This window comes from Phascolarctos cinereus, unplaced genomic scaffold (assembly GCF_003287225.1).
Source record: "Phascolarctos cinereus isolate Bilbo 61053 unplaced genomic scaffold, phaCin_HiC Scaffold_8;HRSCAF=390, whole genome shotgun sequence".
NCBI lineage: Eukaryota > Metazoa > Chordata > Mammalia > Diprotodontia > Phascolarctidae > Phascolarctos > Phascolarctos cinereus.
In genome coordinates this window covers 53,483,217-53,498,326 of record NW_027556291.1, presented here as the reverse complement: position 1 = coordinate 53,498,326, position 15,110 = coordinate 53,483,217, and the positions used below count along the sequence as shown (strand labels likewise).

At 37.6% G+C, this 15,110-nt stretch overlaps 1 long non-coding RNA gene across 1 annotated transcript; it reads right to left on the bottom strand.

Moving 5' to 3' along the window:
• Nucleotides 1-1,759: 1,759 nt before the first annotated feature.
• On the bottom strand, nucleotides 1,760-13,304 carry LOC144454978 (uncharacterized). The gene is made up of 2 exons (XR_013483559.1): nucleotides 11,865-13,304; nucleotides 1,760-4,911 (listed from the first exon to the last, which is right to left on the bottom strand). It is a non-coding gene; the product is annotated as an uncharacterized LOC144454978 (long non-coding RNA).
• Between the last annotated feature and the right edge of the window lie 1,806 nt (nucleotides 13,305-15,110).

Here is a 15,110-nt window from a genome sequence, read left to right as displayed (position 1 = left end):
ATTAGAATAGCTTATCCAATGATAACATTATAGAGAAAAACAACTTTGAAAGACTTTAGAACTCTGATCAATGCAATGATAAAACAAGTCCAAAAGACAGATGATGAAACGTGCTACTCACCTCCTGACAGAGAGGTGATGAAATTGAAATGCAGAAAGAGATATATTGTTTTGGAAATAGCTAACGTGGGAGCAGCTGGGTGGCACAGTGGATAGTGCACTGGACCTGAAGTCAGGAGGACCTGAGTTAAAATCTGGTCTCAGACCAAACACTTAACACTTACTAGCTGTGTGACCCTGGGCAAGTCACTTAACCCCAATAGCCTAAAAAATAAATAGCTAATGTGGGAATTTGTTTTGCTGGACTATGTAGATTTTTAAAAATTTGTTTAATAGGAGGCAGTAGTAGGAGGGTCAGATTAATTTTGAAATCTTATTGCTTGAAAAATAAAAATAAAGGAAAAAAGTTGTCTTATTTATCTATGATTCCTTCTGTTCTCTTCTGTGCATTTAAAAATATTTCAATGACCCATTTTTGTTTCTTTTATTTTTGCAACGCTATATCTTGATTCTTTCTTCTTCCTCATTTCCCCCACCTGAAATTGAGATAAAAAAGAAAAAGAAACCATTTGTAATAAAATATGCATTGTCAAGGAAAACAAATTCTTGCATTGGCCATATCTGAAAAAATATGTCTCATTCTGCCTTTTGAGATCATTATCTCCATCAGGAGGTGGGCAGCATGCATCATCATTGGTCCTCTGGAATTGTGGTTAGTCATTGCATTGATAGGCATTCTTAAGTCTTTTGAAGTTATTTATCTTTATAATGTTTTTGTTATCGTACAGATTTATCTCACGTTTCTATGAATGCTATATCAGCTCACATGTGTCTTCCCAGGTTTCTCTGAAACTATCCCTTTCATAATTTCTTACATTATTTCTTTCCATTATATTCATATACCATAATTTGTTCAGCCATTCTCTCAAGAGGTAGCGCCCAATCTTAGTTTCTAGTTCTTTGCCACTACAAAAAGCTGCTATAAATATTTTTATACACAATGGATCTTTTCCTCTTTCTTGGATCATTTTGGGGTATATGCCAGTAGTGAGCAATATTGTTGAGTTAAAGGGCATGTTCAGTTTGGTAACCTTTGGGGAATAGTTCCAAATACTTCCCAGAATGGTTGGACCAGTTCACAGTTCCACCAACCATTGCATTAATGGGCCTGTTTTTCCATAGCTTCTCTAATAATTTTTCTTTCCTTTCTTTTCTCTCTCTTCCTTTCATTCCTCTTTCTTCCTTTCCTTTTTTCCTTTCTTTCTTTCTTGGTTATCTTTGCCAATCTGATGAGAGTGAAATGGAAACTCAGAGTTGCTTTTAATTTGCAAGCCTCTACTTATTTGTTATTGGGAAGATTTAAAAAATATAGCTGATTATAACTTGGATTTCTTCCTTTGAAAACCGACAAATGTTGAAGGGACTTTGAGAAAAAGTCATATCGATGCACTGTTAGTGGTGATATGAACTAGATTAGCTGTTTTGGAAAGCAATTTGGAACTATGTTGAAAAAGTTACTAAACTGGGTAGTCCCTTTGACCCATCAGTACCAATTTTTGGCATAAATCCCAATGAGATTAAAAAAAGGGGGAAAGGACCAATATATACAAAATATTTATAGCAGCTCTTTTATTGGTGGTAAAGAATTGGAAACTGAGGAGGTACCCATTGTCAAAAGGCAATCACAACATCATGAGACTTAGGTGAAAACAAGATTTATTACAAGAGAAATGAACATGCAGGTGGAAACCAAAGGGTTCTCAGTCTTTACAGATGTTTACATTTTTATAATAGCAGGACAGAGGGAGGAAGGGATACCAGGAAGGGGCATGACATGAGAGGTGGAGAAAAAAGACAAGACCATTCCCCACGGGGAGGAGCAGGGTGATGGCAAAAGCCTCCTTCATTTCCCTTGGAAACTGCTAGAATTCTGAAGACAGGAGGGTTTGTTTATCTGCAAAGGACCCCAGATTCACAAGCATTATGCCAGCCTGGCACAGACTGGCTAGCTGCTGTCTTGCCTCCCAAGGACACATGTGGATTCCAGCTTGGGGTACAACAACAAATTATGTCAACTCAGGGGGAGTTTTGTCCTTGACACATTCAGGGCCTCCCTTGCACTCTGGGTGCAGTGTTTCTGGAAAATATGGCAACTCAAAAAGACAAGTTCAGGGGACCCCTTAATGGCCCTTAACATCATTAGTTGGGAAATGGGCTAATAAATTATGATATATTGATGTAACGGAATATTATTGCAATGTATGAAATGACAAAAGGGATGATTTCACTGAAGTTATGGTAAAATTAAGGTAAACTGAGAGATAACGTTCTAAGCATGATCAACTTATTAGTTGGGCTAGCAGTAACCAACAAATTATGTCAATGACCTCTCTCTATGACCAAAAATATTGAGTGAGGGCTGACAGGGTCTTTTATAACAATTACCAAGATAACAGTGCAGGTATCTCAAGCAACACAGATGTGTTTTCTTCTGATTGGGTATTAATGACATAGTCAGATTTGAGATTACATCATCTGGACCTTCCCTTCTGAAACCTCCTTAACCACAGCCAAGACATGTGATTCGAGTCATAAGACAAAGGTTCTCAAGTGATGGGAGTATTCTTCAGGGTGATGGGAGTTGCTACAATAGTTTAAATATTTGATATTTGACCATTTAGATTAATCAAGCTTCTCTGGAAAGTGGGTGCTGGGTAGGATTACAAAGATGTTTAAGGAAGTTTCTCTGGGATGTGGGTGGTGGGTGAAGCTTACAAGGGGAAGGAACCTTAAAAGGGAATATTCAATCTAGCTTGATAAAGTCTCAGCAAAATAGAATTAAAATCAACACTCAATTTTACAATTGAAATTACAGTTAACAATTCTCTGCTTTGATTCTTGGGAGGCTTTTGCCTCCCATGAGTCACTTAGCCTGATCAAAGCTACAAATGAAGGAATAGTAAAAATCATGTATGTCTGTCATTCCAAAATGTTTAGTAAAACAATTATTACAGAAACAAAAATGGTGTGGCCTAGTATCTCTGTCAAACTGACATGTTTCTAGCTGCTTGTTCTAATGCTGAAACCCCAATACATGGGAACAGAGGTCAAAGAAATTTCGTCCCAAATATTCTACCTTAATGGGACTAATTTGAGAGTGGATGGCTCCCAAACCAGCAGGCTTAATCTTATCCCTTGGTCTTTGAGACATATTGACAAACACTGGCAGAGGCCATTCCCTTTGGCCTTACAGAAATAGCAGTGCATGGGCAAAGAATGAGAGGGAAGGGTGATTCAGTCTCTTTCCTACTCCCATTTGTCCATTTCATCAGCACATCATATCTTAGGGCTCAAGTGTCTCATGCAATTGTCTGGTTTCTGAAAACATCTCCTTTTAGGCATTCTGGAATGGGCCTGTTCTCAGAGTAACTTTGAAAGGAGGAACTTCTCCTAAAAGATCTGCTTCTCTGATTCAAGTTACCTGCAGATTCATAAATATTTCTGCTGTAATCTTTTGCAAAATAGACCTCAATACAATTTAGTATATCCTCCTAAACTTGGTTTTCCAATAAACAGCTGGAGCATCAGGAATCCATAATTCACCCAAAAGTGCAAAGAATTTAAGTTTTCACATCTGACCTGCTTGTACCTAAACCTTGTACTTGATATGGACACTGACATCAAAGGCTAAAGGGAGAATCCTAAAAAGAAATCTTGGAGGGCTTGACTTTTAAGATGACACCTTCTGGTAAAGATTAATATTTACCAAAATAGACATATAAAATAGGGTGCCCAAAAGGAAAAATCTTCAGTTTTAAATTAAACTTTAACAACATAAATCTTCTACTCCATTCAATTTTGAAAGAAAAGAAAAAAAAATTATATTTCATCTTTTCCTTATATTTATCTTACATTTCCCCTTGGGAAGATAGTATCACTATATCAGATTGAAAGAAAACCCATTCTCATATATGAACACACAATTCTTAAGAGGGTAACAAGCTCAAAAGTTCTTTTATTTAGTTGGTTAGGGAATGATATTCCCTACTGTTATCTTAGTGTTTTTAATATAAATCAGCAGTAACTCAGATGTCTTACTGGCCATCTGCTCTGACAGAGAAACTTGCTATAAAAGCTAAAAAAAGGGGAGGGCCATAGTCATAGCAGGGAGATAATACTCCCCTAGCTCTGTTTGACTTCAGGCATGAGTTGCTTGACAGTCAATAATGTAGGAGAGTGTCATATTATTCTCAGAGTATGGAAGACAGGCTTATGATTGACTAGGTGGGAATATATCCTGTCTAGGAAACTGAGTCAAGAAGATCCTACCTTAGCCCATGCTAAGATCATCCCTTCAACCTTTCCCAGGGACAGATATCTACCTGTAGCAGTTGCCAGACTGTAGCACGTGGCATTTCCTTGAACACATTAGGTGATGTATTGGTGGTCTTTGGTCTATGAGAGAGACGGCCAAATAACCATCCTTTAATTAGTAAACATGTTTGCATTATTAATAAAATGATTAAATTACCCAGAAAAAAAAAAAAGATGTATTGGTGATTTCAGATTTTCATACCTGGAACTAAAACTTAGAGAAATGTCAAGTTACAATTCAACAAATTTTTACCTCAAATAGCAAAATCTCAGAATGAGTAGCATGATAACTGACTTCAGTACATTAACAGATATAATTTCATAAGGGCTATGTGGTGGTCCAAGAAAAGAAATACTCTTTACATTTTCTCAATGTGGCTGGATGCTAGTACTCATCAATTTCACAATTCTTGATCACTAAAGCTGTGGAAAGCAGAGTTGATCATCTCTGCAGGCAAGGGCAATCTGAAGAAATGCCTGTAACACAATTTTAACAAGGTATTATTTCCATTTAAATATAAGAAATCTCGGAGACACAATAGGAACACAATAAGAGTACTACACAAATCTCATAACAAGTTTAGATGATAGCAGTGTAGATAAATGTATTTCCAAATCATCCTTCACAGAAAGCCATTCATTCTATCATAAATGGCTTTTAAGCTCATAATCCTTATAATTTGGAAAAGGATTAGTGCAAAACACACTTCATTAAAGACACAATATAAAGGTAACATATACGTGGGACAACTCTGGAAGGGTGGATGTTACTACTTATCCCTTTAGACTGGGAAACAAGAGGTGATAAGTAAGGGTAATAAGTTCTGGCGAATTGTCCTAATATGAAGATATACCTTGTTGTACATGAAATCACATAAGACAAATGAATCTCACATTAAAATGACTGGGAAATACATAAAAGGCTCTACCAGTTTAAATTCACAACTGTTAGGTCCGCTCAAAGTGTGCTGGGCTAAATATCATAAGCCATTGTTGTTAACGTTTCTCACTCTGTTATTATAGGTGGGAGGTTGGTAGGTATCATGATTTTTGGTCCAGACAAAAGGCTCTAAGACAGAGGTGGGGACCCTGCAGCCTCAAGGCCACATGTGGCCTTCTAAGTCCTTGGGTGTGGCCTTTCAACTGAGTCCAAATTTTACAGAACAAATCCCTTTATTAAGGGAATTGGTTCTGTGAAGTTTGGATTCAGTCAAAGGGCCACACTTGAGGACCTAGAGGGCCACATGTGGGCCTTGAGGCCACAGGTTCCCCACCCCTGCTCTAAGGGGACTCTGATGGCATGGAACCCCACTTTCTTAAACAACAGTCTTAGAGAATTTTAACAGGGGTTAGAGCCCAGGAAACATAAAAGAGATCCCCAATTTGCGCTATATAAGAAAACACTTAAGGCATCGTAGTCACATCTAAAGCCTAGTATCTAATTATCCAGAATGGAGCACTGAAATGAAGTAATCACAACAGCTACCATTTCTATAGGGCTTGATATATGATATGGGCAAGGCACTGTGCTAAGCACTTCACAAGTAACTGTTCCCCATAAGCAACCCTAAGAGGTGAGTGGACTTGACTAAAACTTCAATTGAACAAAAAAGAACAAAAGGCTAAAATAGATTCAGTTACTCCCTCTTAAAGCAACTGATTTTACTGAAATCTTTCTTTAAAACAAAATAGAGGGGGCTGCTAGGCAGCATAGTGGATAGAGCACTGGCCCTGGAGTCAGGAGGATCTGAGTTCAAAACTGGCCTCAGATACTTCCTAGCTGTGTGATCCTGGCTGGGCAAGTCACTTAACCCCCATTGCCTCCAAAATTAAAAAAAAACAACAACAGAAAAATACTTCTGACTTTTAACTATTAATTAATAGTTACATGTTTGTCTTACAAGCTTTTTTCATCATTGCCTAATTATTCCCTTATTATGCTGAGATATTTGCTTTTAGATATGGTAATATTTGAATACCATCTTACGGTAATATACATGAGTATATTTGCTAGCAAGTGAATGGCAAGTTTAGGAACCTTTATCTTATTATCTTAACTCAGATGCTGAAATATTAATTTCACCAACAAATACTTTACAGGTAACCTGCCCTGATTACAGAAATTTGCATGAAAGAAAAGGGAGGAGCAAAGATACAGCAGGGGGAAAATATTCCCCAGCTCATTTTGAGTCTAGGTGAGAGTCATATTCATCAGACAATCATATTGTTAATAGGGTATTAGAGCCAGGCTCACAATTAGCCAGGTGGGAAAATTTCCTGTAGCATTTCTCAAGGCAGCTAGGTGGTGCTGCTGTGGATAGAGCAAAGCACCTGAAGTCAGGATGACTCATCTTCTTGAATTCAAGTCCAGCTGCAGACACTTACTAGCTGCGTGATCTTGGGCAAGTCACTTAACCCTATTTGCCTCAGTTTCCTCATCTGTAAAATGATCTGGAAAAGGAAATGGCAAACCACTCCAGTATCTTTGCCACGAAAACCCCAAATGGGGTCATGAAAAGTCAAACACGACTTAAAAACAACTGAACAACAAGCATGTCTCATTCCTTTTGAGTGGCTAGCCTTTCCTTTCAAATGATGGAGCATTGGCTTAATGACAATTCAGACAATCGTACCTGAAACCAAACTCAGATTAATATCAATTACAGTCTCACAAGATTTAACCTTAAATAGCAAAATTTAAGTGATGACAGTGCAGGGCTAAGATAGTTATCTTTTTTTTTTTTCATATCACAAATCATAGTCACTCTAAGCAAACTTCTGAGTTCTCACCTAGCTTCCCAGAAAACCAATGTAAAATTTTAGGGCTAGAGGATATGATTGGTAATTGTCTATTATTATTTATCTCATGTTAACATAGTAATTTAAATCATATTGTGAAGTTTCTTATATACAAAATTCTAATTAAGGTTAAAATGTACTTCTTAGAAATGAGCAAGACAGCTCTTTTTGTGGTGGCAAAGAACTGGAAATTGAGGCGATGCACATCAACTGCGGAATGGCTGAACAAATTGTGGTATATGAATAAAATGGAATGCCATTGTCCTATAAGAAATGATGAGCAGTATGCTTTCAGAAAAACATGGAAAGACTTATATGAACTGATGCAAAGTGAAGTGAATGGAACCAGGAGAACATCGTACACAGTAATAGCAATACTGTATAATGATCAACTATGATTGACTTAGCTCTTTTCAGCAATACAGTGTTCTAAGACAAATCTTTTTTTCTTTTTTTGTAAAAAGTATTTTATTTTTTCCAATTAGATGTAAAGATAGTTTTCAACATTCTTTTTTTAATAAGACTTAAAGTTCTAAATTTTTCTCCTTCCCTCCTTCTCCTTCCCCCTCCCCAAGATGGCAAGCAATCTGATACAAATCAAAATTTTATTTAAAAAAAAGGAATGTTAAAAATTATCTTTACATGTAATTGGAAAAAATAAAATACTATTTAAAAGGAAAAAAAAGGAATGAGCTAGAAGCAGGAAGGGTACTGCTTTCTATATGTACTTTCATCAGAATTTCTCCCACTTTTACTAATGAGATAAGTAGGCTTAAATGTTAAATATTCTAAGCAGCTTCTTCTACAAATTAGGAAGGTTTGCCTGTAGTTTTTAATCATAGAACATTTACCTAGTATACTAAGAAGTTAAAATTTCATGGCTCTTAGGGCAGTGTGGTATAATAAATTGACTTTCTCCTCTTTGTAATTTCTAGATAGGCCTATGATTTTCTGGGTGTGAGGAACCTTAAAATATATTGTTAAATGATCTTACTCTAGCCTGGGTATGGGGCTACTAGTTCTTAAGAGTTAGATAAATTTAAGCTGCCAACGGTACCCGAAAATTCACCAATACTCAAGAGCTGTTTGCAGTTTCAATCCATTTTGTAAATAATGTTTGCAAACCCATTCAACTCCCCCTTTTTTATTCCCCCTTTAAAACAATAAATTTGTTGGTTTGGGGGGAAAGAGTGATTAAAAGCTGATCTACTTTTCACTTTTCAGCATCTAGAAAGAATTTTCTCTGTAGATTCAATATTTTGCTCCTTTCTTTAAAACATCCAGATAATATTCTGTAATTTCCAAGTCAAGAAACTTGCATTTTTAAATTCTTAACATTTTTCATACAATGATTTTATAATAGTAGCATAGATTTTTAAATATTAATTTTTGACATTCAAAATTGATTGCATCCAAGGCCAATATAGAGAAATCTTGATCAAAGCACACTTTAAGGACTGTGACAAATGAAAATCTCAAAAGACAAGAGTTTCTGGGTAATTAATAATCAATTTATTAATTAGGCTAGGTAATAATCAATAAATTGATGATCACTGGTCCCTCTCAATAACCAAAGACTGAACCATGGAGATCCCTGAATGCTTAAATACCTTTAGAAAAGGGGGTGCCTCAACAGGTAAAAATCAACCCTTATTGGTGAACAATTAATGAGGGGTGGACTTTCAAATGAGGAGGTAGGCCAAAAATCTTCAGCATCTCCTGCTGAGGATGTGGTTTGGACAAAGGAATCCATCTCTATCCAGACCACTCTAGTTGGTTTTCTCCTTCATAAGCTGGGTCCCCCTGGACTCTAATAGAGGGGTACAATGCTTTAAGGCTGGAATTCATTACATTAGATTACTACATTAGATTCTGTTTACACTATAAACCAAGTAAGGTCCCCTAGTTGGGTGGGGTACAACCAAGAAGATAGAGCATGTACCCCAAGGATGAGATCAATCTCATCTATCAGCCTTGTCCTTCAGAGACTGGCTGGTTGGCCTACAAGGGCTGATCCCTGAATGAAGAAATAGAAAGGAAAAAACTTAATCCTAATTTAATAAATGCTTATTAATAGAAAAATAATAAATTTTCTCAGGGAAAAAACGACTTATTTTTGCAGTTTTTAAACATGTTGCCCCGATGCCAAATATTGAGTAGTAACATGAAAATTAAGCTCAACAGCAATAATCTATACCTAATATTCCACAGGGCTAGTTTTATGTTAAGGGCTATTTTTGTTCTTCAAATCCCTCTTTTTTGTGCAATACCACAAATGTAGCCACTTCTTCTTTCATAATTCTTAATGATATGACCTTCTTTCAGACAGTAGAAGCACCTTGGCTGGGCCCTACACTTAGATTTTTCTTTTTCCTTATCTTTTCTCTCATAGACACACTGGGATGTATCTTGTAACTCATTAATTCCTCTCTCATTACACTCTGGGCAATTCTCTAAAAAATGCTTCCTGATTTCTGGTTGAGACTGGTTGACAAAGCTAAATTAAAAATCCGAGCATCACATGGTTTGTTCAAATTTCGAGCTGCTGAAGGCTTAGCATCTTTGCACAATCTATTAAAAAAACCAGTTAAGTTTCTTCTGGAAATTGAAAAATACTCCAAATTCTGAGACAAGTGGTCATAGTCTAAAAATTTTAGTTTTAGAGCCCAGATTAAAATGGATTACAATGTCTAATATTTAAAATCAATTTTACTCAAGCTACTTTAAAAAAGTAAGGATTAAATTTCACTCACCCTCAAGTTACTCCTTGATTTAAACAATTTCTTTCCTTTCAGGGTCAAGAACAAAGTTGAAATTGTGAACCATCTTTGAAATCTTACTGATGCTGACTTCCAGCTGTCTGACACTTTTAAAACTAGTGTGAAAAAACCCTACTTCTCCAAAAGAATTCACGCAGTCTGGACATAATCTTTTCTTCTCCTAAAACAAAATCTACAATTTTGAGATACCACAAAAGTATAACATCTATAAACACGATCAATTCATTATCAGTTTATGTTTAAGGCTGATTATGTTCTTTGCTTATGCCTATGTATAAGCATGGAATGGGCAGATGAAAACAAATTGTTCCAATGGCCACGAAGGAGGCTGAAGTAGGAGCTGTGGAGAGCTTAGAGCTTGGTCAGGCATCTAAGATGCCAATGTCATCCAGGCCATGGCCAGTCAGCTTGAGTTTTGTCTTGCCACTGGACTTAGATGGAAGAGAGAGTGAAGTGGACAACTTTGTGCAACTCTGCCTCACTTAAATCCAACCTACTTGTCAAGATGTCACCTCATGTCAGTGGTCCTCTTCAAAGATGAAGGACAAACATTTACATCTTGTATTTCATGATCATAAGAAAAGTTAGCTTACTCTATCCCAACAAAGAAACACAAAAAGATACAGACATAGAAGCACAAATAAACAGCGTCCCCTGGAGACAATGAATAGGAGGATTGGAAGATTCCTCAATGGTGGTAGTTTGAGGGTTCAGTAGAAGTCTCTGCTTTTCCTTTATGAATTTTACCTCTCCTTTTCAGGTAAGACACTTCAGCTTGGAGAAGTTAAAGTAATCTTTTACCAGCCCAATCTCCAATTAAGATATTTGAGTAGCTAATAGAAATATGGTTTCAGAGAATGCCCTTCTAAGTTTTTAATTGGGCCATGTGGTTCAGCCGAGTGGCCTAGTCACAGGCCTGGTCCTCAGTTCATAGATCTAGTAAATGGTTCAGGAGTCCCTACCAGGTGTCCCTCTGACAGTTCACAGCATTCAGACTGGTGGCCAGTTTAGTGCCAAAATGGGTAGTTAGTTGATGGCTAAGGAAAAAACTTGTGGGTTTCCCAGAGATGTAGGTGCTTTTGGTACAAGTGAATTCCTCCTGGGGGAGGGGCGGGGAGAGGGCCACAGGGTTCTGCTACTGACCCTTGCTTTCCATGACCCGGTTCACAGAGCCATATTCTTCCAGTGAAGGTGTAGCTGTCAAATAGGTTAAGTCCTTTCTCTCGGGACCCAGTTTATAAGCTAATAGAGGACAATGTGGGGCAAAACTTGGAGACCACCTCTCTCTTATTGGTAATTTAAATATAAAAAAATGGGAATCACAAGACAGATGCTCAGAAACTAAATACCGGCGATGAAGCTTCAAAAAGAAATTAGTGGGTGCACATGTGCGCACACACACACATACCCCTCTTTTTAGGTCAATTTTGGGACATATATCTTGGGCTGATTTTGCTGTATATACTTTGGTAATCCCCTCTCTTGTCTCTTTCTTAAATGTGAAGTACATATCCCTCCCAGCTTTAAAATTGAGATCCCCCATGAAGAAAGAAGAATTCTCCAAAGGTTAAGAACCTCCCCCTACCCTGCCTCAGCCTGAGCCAAGGCCCACTTTACAGAAAAGAAATTTTCTAAGGTTTAAAACTTCCTGAAAGGTTATTGATTCTTCTCATCATAAGCTGAGAGACCCCTTTGAAGAAGGAAAAAACATTTCTCAAGAGTTTAAACTTCTTAGGGGAATTTCCCAGGCATTATATCACCAATTATTGCCAATTAGTCACACTATAACATGGACAGGATACCAAGACAAACAAACACAGCTGCAGCTTCCCCAACGGTGTGGGGGCTTACCTTGGCTTACTGGGGTGGGGAGCGTCAGGTCTCTGGTGCAATCCTCTTTGGAGAAATCCCCTCAGTGAAAATGTCAACTGAGCCCTCTGGGGGGGGCCCTCCCTAAGAGGCTCCTCTAGGGACTAGCCTCCAGCCCCAATCCCTTCATGGTCACCAAGCTGTTCTGGTAGAAGTTAAGGTAAACTGAGAGACAAAGTTCTGAGCATGATCAATTTATTAGTTAGGGTCTTTTTTTTTTTTTTGCTGGTGGTCAGTCTTTTTCAAAAGTCTGTGACCCCATTTTGGGTTTTCTTGGCAAAGATACTGGGGTGGTTTGCCATTTCCTTCTCCAGCTCATTTTACAGATGAGGAAACTGAGACAAACAGGGTGAAGTGACTTGCCCAGGGTCATACAGCTAGTAAGTGTCTGAAGCTGGATTTATACTCACGAAGATAAGTCTTCCTGACAACAGGCCTGGTACTCTATCCACTATGCCACCTAACTGCCCATTAGTTAGGCTAGCAATAACCAATAAATTGGGTCAATGGCCTCTCTCAATGATCAAAAATATTGAGTGAGGGTAAGATGACAGTGCAAAAATTTCAAGCAACATAGATGTGTCCTCTTCTGATTGGCTATTGATGACATAGTCAGAACTGAGATTACATCATTTGGACCTCCCCTTCTGAAACCTCCTTAATCACAGCCAAGATATGTGATAGAAGACAAAGGTTCTCAGGTGATGGGAATATTGTTCAGGCTGATGGGAGTTGCAGCTGATGGGAGTTGCTACAATAGTTTAAATATCTGTTATTTGACCATTTCTATAAATCAGGTTTCTCTGGAAAGTGAGCACTGGGTAGGGTTACAAAGATAAAAGCTTGATCTTTAGGGAAGCTTCTCTGGGATGTGGGTGGTGGGTGAAGCTTACAAGGGGAAGGAATCTACCTTGATAAAGTCTTAGCAAAATAGAATTAAAATCAATTTTCAATTTGATACTGGGAAGATTTATGTAAATTGATGCAGAATAAAGTGAGCAAAACCAGAAGAATTTATACTGTAAAGCACAACAATGTTGTCAATGAACAACTTTCAAAGACTTAAGAACTCTGAATGAAATGATCAGCTGTATTCCAGAGGATTGATGATGAAGCATATTAACCACCACCTGCCAGAGAGGTGATGGACTCAGGAGTGCAGAATGAGACATTTTTTTGGATGTGACCAATATGGGAATTTGTTTTGCTTGACTATGCATATTTGTTAAAAGTTTTTTCCCCCTTTGTTCTTTTTTCCCTCCAAGTAGGGGAGTGAGGAGAAAAAATAGATTTTTAATTGGAAAAAAAACTGATTAAAAAGAAAACCGTCTGTTCATAGCTATTGAGGAGGGACTCCTATTCTTGTAAATTTGAACCAGTTCCTTATATATTTTGGAAATGGGAATCTTATCAGAGAAACCTATTGTAAAGATAATTCCCCCCAAACCCCCCCCCCAAAAAACTTTCCCTTCTAATTTTAACTGCACTGGTGTTTATTTTAATTTTATGTAATCAGAATTGCTCATTTTATTTTCTGATCCACTCTATTACTTTTATTTTTTTGGGGTATGAACTCTTCCCCTTCATATATGGAATTTGTTTGTAATGTGATCTTTTGTATCTAAGCCATAGATCCGTTTGAAATTGGATTTGCTACCTGGTGTGATCTTTTAACCTAAATTTAATTTCTGCTACACAGGTGAGAGTCCTTTCTCCAGCTGAACTGCCAAGCATTCAAACTCCATTGTACGTTGAGCATCAAACATAGGTTAGCCTAAAAGACTTTTACAGAGAACTCACACAAGGCAAGCCAAGTGCTCATATGGAGGTTATAAGAAGCAATACAAGGACACTCTAGAGGTCTCTCTGAATTTTGGAATTGATTGAGACACGGGAGGCATTGGCACAGGACTGCCCAGCATGATGTACCCATATCAAAGAAGTCGCTACGCTCTATAAGCAAAGCAGATTTGCAGGAGCTCAAAAGAAATGTGAGATGTGCCAATTTAGAGCCATCTCCATTCCAAATATTCATATGGACCATTTGTGCCCCAGCTGTGGTGGAGCCTTCCAAGCTCCTATTGGTCTGACTAGCCACAGTTGGACACACTGTACCTTGACCCCAACATAGTGATATCATTTTGGTCCCCTTCAAGAACAAAGGAAAACCAATTTCTGCCTGATTTCCAGTTTTTCTAGAAGTTTTTGTCAAATATCAAACCCTTGCCTCAGAAGTTTATTTGGGTTTATTAGACACAATGCCCCTTTGCTTTTGTATACTATGTATCTTCTCTAATCAGTGCCAAATTGCTACCTACTGTTAAAAACCTAAAAATGCAATATCTTCCCATTAGTTTCCAAGTACAACTTGATATAAGGGAAAATGGAAATTTACTAGTCGAATTTCAACAAAAACTTTTGCACAATTGTTGCGTGGTATTGAAAATTAGTATCATGATTTAGTAAACACAGCTCTTGATGCATGTTGGAACAAAGTATTTTTAGGAATTGTCTTTTTCAGTCAATCAGCAAGCATCTATAAAGCACTTACTATGGTGCTTAAAGGTAGCACTGCACTGGCTAGAACGCTGGGCCTAAAGTCAGGAAGACTCATCATCCTAGTTCAAATCCAGCCTCAGACACTTACTAGCTGTGTGACCCTGGGCAAGTCACCTAACCCCATTTGCCTCAGTTTCCTCATCTGTAAAATGAGCTGGAGAAGGAAATGGCAAAACACACCAATATCTTTGCCAAGAAAACTCCAAATAGGATCACTGAAGAGTCTGACATAGCTGAAAACAACCGAACAACAACAATGGTGCTTAATCCTTGGCACTGTGCCAAGAGCTGACCTCCAAAGACAAAAGGGTCCTTGCTCTCAACGAGCTCCCGGTCTAATGGAGATGACACCCATTTAAAATCATGTAAACTGAATTTAGAACCAGACCTTTAAATCGCTGTTATCACAAAGTATTAAACCAAGATTTTTAGAAATAATAAAGCAATCATGTTGCTGTCAGGAAAATCATCACCAATCATTATCAGTAACAATAAGAAGAGATGTTTTAGGGAGGGCCAAGTGGTTTTTTTCTTACCGTTCACTTATGGTGTTTATGAAAATATTTAAAATATAACTTACTGCATCCTTTCTTTGTATATGTTTTATAATGCAGACACATTTCGAAACACGCAAATAAAATACTTCTAACTTGAAAAATAAAATGAAAT